The following is a 7,500-nucleotide window of genomic DNA, read 5'->3' as shown; positions in this document are numbered from 1 at the left end:
GGTATAGCCTTCGTTACGTATAACCAATCATCGATCGAGAAAGAGAGAAGAAATGCCGTCATAAGTTACGTAACGAGTGCGTTCGAAACCTTTTCTCTGAGTAAGTTGGCCCGTCTTCAAAAATCGTCAGTTTTACTTAATAAAGTACCAAATTTATTTAACCTACGTAATGCAGAATATAGTCAAAATTTATGTGTAGATATAATGGGCATTCTGAATAAGCGTTATATTTATGAAATTCATAGAAAAAAAGTTATTGCGAAAAAACCGTGTTACAGGGGCCCTGAATCTCATAGTAATTCATATTATTCAAGGAAAGAAAAGAATATATTAATAAGACTGATGGGAAAAGAAGAAGCCCAGGAAGATATAGAAGAAAGGAAAGATACTCGAAACGAGAAAAAAACGAAGAAAGCAGTAAGGATAAGATAAAAATAGAATAACGGGGAAATGCCAAAGACAATTTACCGAGAACGGCCTATACGATACATGATTTCCCTGGAAAAAACGAAAATTAGCCAAATAAGCAAGAATTCGTCGAACAGAGAAATCTTAACATATTTGGCTGGTACTAAGCCTTACGACAGTATTTCGAAATACCATGAGACCAGCCTTTGTCACTCACACATCGTAAATAAGATAATAAAGATTAAAAAGGGGATGAAATAAAGGAATAAATAGATAGGAAGCATGTGGGAAGAACTAGAGAGAAATTAATATACGAAAAAAAGGAACTTCAAAACATACCACACCACAAAACTTCCAAAAAGGAATAATTTCATAGCTTTTTTTTAACAGTGAATACCAGTAAACTATTATAATAATTTAATATAAATGCCAGACAGCTGTCAAAACCCGTCTGATAATTGCCAAAAAAAAAAAGAAAAAAAAAAAAAAAAAAAAAAACACTAAAGCAAAAAGGTGTGTCTCACAACTGATGATATATTCGAGAAATTACCGCGATGCAAATGTCAAAATATCAAGTCTGGAACCCATGTCATTGCCTCTAAGTTCTACTCTCGGTTTATCTAAATATACTTTCATTAGTAATTATAACCAATGACAATAATAATTGAATCTAAGAACAATCGCGTTCTTTAAGTATACTGTAAGTGACAACCATCTCTTGTTTATTAACTTTCATTCATTTGAATAAAAAATACTGGAAACCTTTAAAACACCGGAAACCCTTGAATTCTACCAAGACTAGCTACATCATCGTCCCAACACGTAACTGAATTAAAAAAAAAAAAAAAAAAAAAAATTCACATACAATTGTTTTGCATAACATTTCTACCTGATCTCTCACATAGTTAAACAATGTGGTTTATTTTGCATTTGCCTCTATCAAATCTTTATTCAGTTCCATTCCCTCTGACGAGGAAAGAAATACTCGTTAAAAGTAAGGGTTTTAAGCATATCCATACCAATGTTTCGAGAGATAATGAATAAGAAAAGCGTCCTAATATTATTAACTTGCTAAGACGGTTTCCCCAAATTATGATGTATTAAAAAAAAAAAGTCTTGAAAATTATGAAATATCAAAAAGGAATAATTATATACATAAATAATAAGCAGTTTAGAAATCATTCAACATAATCAACTAAAAAGTTGATTTAAGAAGTATCTTTAAACGTTCTCTTAATCTTACAAGAGACAGTTAAAGTTAGACACGAGTCTCTCTCTCTCTCTCTCTCTCTCTCTCTCTCTCTCTCTCTCTCTCTCTCTCTCTATCATGTTTTTTTCTCTTAAACGCCCTCAAGTGGGAGACTGTAACAGCCTTTAAGAGCAAGAATTTCCAAGTCATACGATACTTCCTCATTCAATCAACACTTCCTGTAATACTTGAACCAGACACGTGCTCCAGGCATTTTCAGAATTGGTTTGCCTTCGTTTTGGGTAAACAGAGAGAGAGAGAGAGAGAGAGAGAGAGAGATCTTATTACATCGCAAGGGGTAAGTTATCAAGCTAAAGGTGAAATGATGTAACCACTTAAATCTTCTTACGTGTCTTTGGGTAGTGAAACTCCTCAACAACACATTTCCTTCGCAATTACTTTAATGCTGGTTTTTTTTATTTTTTTTTTTTTTGCAGACATTTGCATTTCATGGAATTGATACTTAAAGAGTTGGCCGAGGATCAGTATAATTAATTGATAATACCTCTATTTGCTGTATACATTTATTTTGAATGTATAACTTTATACAAAAAAATATGACAGGGCTTTATAACATGCAAATAAAGAAATTGTGACGAAAAATAAAAATTATTAAACCATGTTTGATTAACACGTAAGGTGTAAAATGTGGAAGGAAGAAGAGTACAAGGAGAGAGAGAGGAAGGAGAGAGAAGAGAAAAGCCAAGTAAAGAAAACTTAGCAGAAGGAAGGAGGAAGTCGGATTATATAAGAAGAGAGGGAGATATAATAACATAAGCAACAGACACCAAGAACGTTTGAGGTAAATGTCGAAAATCACGTAGAATTGACAAGAGGAGGACTTTTACACAGAAATCAAATGTATCAAACAAGTTAATGAAGACCAAATCCTGCATCTACACTGGCACGCCTGGAAGAATGTTAAAAAAGTAAAGGAAGAGGAAACGGACCCAAGAATGGATGCCAGGAAATTCTTTATTACTAAAAACAGACAGTTTGGCATAAAAGGGCCCAGTGAGAGTGACAGCGGGCCACAAGGATTCTCGAGAGGCAGTGGAGTGGGCAAATTGGGGTAATTACGTTTGGGCTCATTTAATATGACGAAAAAAAAAGAAAAAAAATATTTACTGACTTTCCCGTCAGCCATCCCTCGATCAATAAGGTATTTCAATTTTATCTTATAATCTTATCTTACATTTTACTTGAAGATTTTTTTTTTTTAAATCGTTATCCGGATTGTAAGACTCGTTCAAGATTAGAATACAAATGCGATCCAACTCATATGCATCATTAGAGTATTAAGAATTAATATAGTGGAGTATAATTCAATCTATATGCCCTTTACAAGACTAAGGAATAGTCATAGTCCAGCAACCATGTCGAAGTCAATTCTCGAGAAATAAGACTCCAGTTCAGCGGGCATAACTCATTCCAGTCAAAATTTGTACACTCCCAACTATGCGTTCCTTTTCAATATAAAGACAAAGGATTATTCATTGAATATGCCTAATTCCAGTCTAAAAATACATAAGTAAATAAATACAGTCTGTTGAACTATCTAAGCCAAAGAATGAGTAGAGTCAAGGCTATACATTTCACTTTCAAGACTAAACTCACTACGACTTATTCCAATCTACGAATAAATGAATGAATACATAAAAAAACATAAACAATGAACAAATATATTAACAAATACAGAATTAACCATTTAATTCAAGACTATTATATTCACTACGACTTATTCCAGTTTACGAATAAATGAAGTAATATATAAAAATTTAAACAAATATAAAAACAAAAACGTTATGGTCCATTTAAAACTAGCAATGGGTACAATCCAGGTTATACGTCTTTGCTTCCAGTATAAGATGAAAATACGAGTTGACTGAAAAGTCCAGCTGTTTCAGAAGCAAGTTCTCTGTGGCTTAAGAAACCATTGAAAATACAATATATTCCTGGACGTTCTCCGAAACCCCAGCGTTATGATGCAATAACCTAAATAGTGATGAATGACAATTAAGAGGAGTAACACGCGTAGCCAGACTTCGTTTTCATAATAGCGTTGGCAACTTAAAATTTATGCCATGGTAATACAGGGTGTTCAAAAAGTCTCTCCGCAGGGAGCATTCCAGGCCCATTACTCTTAGCGTTGTCACACCACATAAAAATCGGTTGTCGTTCAAAACACTGTGGAGAGACTTTTTGAACATCCTGTATAAGTCCATGGTTACTACAGTGTCCTCAGGACAAGAAATTGTAACGAAAGAATTTGGATTTATGAATCTGGGTCATACGGGATAGTGTCAGGGCCGAGGAGAACATTCAATATGAAAGTACAGTTGGATACAGGGGTTCTTGATAGACCTTGCTCTGAGGAAGTGCTCTCAGCCACACCCTTACAGCTCGGCGAGTTCCTGGGTTTAGCCCCGCCCATCATTTCTCCCCTTTATCCTCACACTACCAGTTTGGTTACTCGCTGCGAAGTAAGGGCGTGACAGTGTGCACTTCTTCGGAGTGAAGTGTGCTAGATATTCCTGTGTCCAACTGTACGTCAATGGGGAAATACTGCAGTTACACTACGAGGTGAAAGACTGAGGAATGGAAGCATAAATGGAGATATAGAAGAAAGCTAAAAAGTGGATGCAGAAGGGTGACAAAGAAGCGCTGCAAAGGGTCCTAAGCTCACAGGGCGCAACATGAGGTGGACTGACGGCAATATCCCCTTACGTTAGTGCTCTTAGGCGCCATAGTTTCTTGTGAGCTCGGAAATTGGCATACGGCCATGACCGTCATAATCCTGAATGTTTCTAAATATTACTTTCCTAATGAACAATCCACCAGCGAAATCATCCATCTAATTCTGGTGGCACGAGAGATAATCCCTCTTACTTTGCATCTCTTTATGGCTTGTTCTTCCTTTCCAACTCACTTTACGAGCCATTTATTTCTTTTTCATGTTCATCTTTCTTTTCGCCGTCTGGATATATGTCCTACTTATGGTTATCTTTCTCTGAAGAAAGGATTTACTGTAGTTGTAATATGACTTCAAAACAGCAATGGTCATTAATATACCTTAAAAAACTAATACTCTGCGTACAAGATAATTTCTTATGGATTAAATTATTATTATTATTATTATTATTATTATTATTATTATTATTATTATTAGCTAAGCTACAACACTAGTCGGAAAAGCAGGATGCTATAAGTCCAAGGGCTCCAACATGGAAAAAGAGCCCAGTGAGGAAAGGAAATACGGAAATAAATATACTATGTGAAAAGTAATGAATACAGAACATAAAATATGTTAAGATTAGTAACAAAGTTAAAACGGACGTCATATATAAACTATGAAGACATACATGTAAGCCTGTTCAACATGAAAAACATTCACCGAAATTTGAACTTCAGAAGTTCCTCTAATGCAACTGACTGATTAGGAAGATCATTCCACAATCTGGTTACAGCTGGAATAGAACTTCAAGAATACTGTGTAATTTTAAGCCTCATGAGTGCTAGAATTAAATGCACACCTAGTACTATGTACAGGATGGTAGTCTCATAAGATCTGAATGCAAAGGATGGTCAGAATTATGAAAAATCTTACGAAACATGCACAAAAACCTGAACGACACTGCCAGAGATTAATATCAAGATCAGGAATGAGAAATGTAATAGACCGCAAGTTTTTGTCCAACAAAATAAGATGAGACAGCAGCTGAAGACCAGACAGGAGAACAATACTCGAAACAAGGTAGAGAGAAAGAATTAAAGCTCTTTGGAATAAACGTATTACCGAAAATCTTACAACTTCCCCAATAAGCCAATTTTTGTGCAATTGATGAAGACGCCTAACGTATTTCTCAATAGTGAATTTTTTGTCGAGAATCACACCTAGGATTTCGAAAGAATCATACAGAGTTAAAGAAACATTATCAATACTCGAAAAAAGGCACAATGAAAGAATTAAAACATCTCTTCTGAATAAATTGATCAACATGACATGTCTATTCAGCAGACCCAGTTTCTCAATAATAGATTATTACTTAAGTCTATACAATAGAGAATTGTTGCTTCCTTCACTTTATAATTCAACGTTACTTAACCTTTTCCAATACTTGGAAGACTCAACTGGTATGCGATTTACCCTTCCGTATACAGAGGGCTGGACCACCTTCCTTTTTAAGGTAGGTGAATTAATTTCGACCAAATTTGGTGAGAATTCCTGCAATGCAGTTAACTGCATGTATAAATAATTTGGCCCTTCACTGTGGATGGTTTCCCAAAATGTTGAACATTGCTATTTGTAATGCGTCGTAACCAATGACGTTGGGTACAACCTGAATTGTAGTGAGAAAGTAATGTATAGTGTAAATTCTTTTCTTTAAGAATAAATCACTTTAAAATTAATGTTTTATCTCTCTCTCTCTCTCTCTCTCTCTCTCTCTCTCTCTCTCAATAAACGGAAATAATAAGACACATTACCCTATCTTTCTCTTTCATTGTAGATAAATGAATATAAAAAGGTTAATATCTATTACAAGGTCTCTCTCTCTCTCTCTCTCTCTCTCTCTCTCTCTCTCTCTCTCTCAATAAACGGAAATAATAAGACACATTACCCTATCTTTCTCTTTCATTGTAGATAAATGAATATAAAAAGGTTAATATCTATTACAAGGTCTCTCTCTCTCTCTCTCTCTATATATATATATATATATATAGATCTCTCTCTCTCTCTCTCTCTCTCTCTCTCTCTATATATATATATATATATATATATAATTTATATATATATATATATATATATATTGAGCTAAATAAACGGAAATAAGGAGACAACATTATCCTATCTTTTTCTCTCAGGGTAGATGAATAAATATGAAAAGGTTTATATATACTTCAGTCTCTCTCTCTCTCTCTCTCTCTCTCTCTCTCTCTCTCTCTCTGAGGAGCATCGCTTTGCGAGGATGCCTTTAATAATGCAATATCAATCCCATCTTAGCTAGGAAGTTTCTCGGAAACGAGGTGATCGCTGCTCTTTGGGTCTCCATTTAGCTCTCCTTCGATTACATTGGCACAGCGCAGGAGATGGCCAGGAATGAGAGGCTCGTCCTCATTGTAGAGAGAGAGAGAGAGAGAGAGAGAGAGAGAGAGAGAGAGAGAGGGTAGCGGAACGATAGGGAAAATAAATGTAAAGGAAATGAAGTTAGAGATAGATATGTATTGTAATTTTACTTGTTTGAAAATTGATAATTACGATACAATGTCTTTATAGTTTTATCATCATCATCATCATCATCATCATCTCCTCCTACCCCTATTGACGCAAAGGGCGTCGGTTAAATTTCGCCAGTCGTCTCTATCTTGAGCTTTAAAATCAATACTTTTTAGTTTCATCATTTAGATAAAATTTTCTGTTTACAGTTTGATAAATCTGATGAAAATGCTATTTGTTTAGCTTGATAAATCTCAGACAATTCTCGTGGTTTACAGACTGATCAATTTTATAAAAAAAAGAATATTTCTTTTTGGTTTACAGTTTATATGATAACATTTTCGTCGTTAACAGTTTGTTAAATCTGTTAAAAAAAATTCTTGATTTTCAGTTTTATTAATCTGATAACATTTTCGTGTTTTACAATTCGGTATTCTTGATAAAATTTTCGTGATTTATAGTTAAATGTTATGATAAAAGTTTCATGATTTTCAATTTGACAATTCTGATGCAATTTTCTCTTCTTTGTTCTTTTTCAAGTTGGATAAACTTCATGTGGTGAGAAGGAGAAAATACCCGATAAAGACGGGCGGAAATTAAATTGGAGAAGATGAAATTATTCTTATAG

This window comes from Palaemon carinicauda, chromosome 9 (assembly GCF_036898095.1).
Source record: "Palaemon carinicauda isolate YSFRI2023 chromosome 9, ASM3689809v2, whole genome shotgun sequence".
Taxonomy (NCBI): Eukaryota; Metazoa; Arthropoda; class Malacostraca; order Decapoda; family Palaemonidae; genus Palaemon; species Palaemon carinicauda.
Note: the sequence above shows the minus strand (reverse complement) of the source record.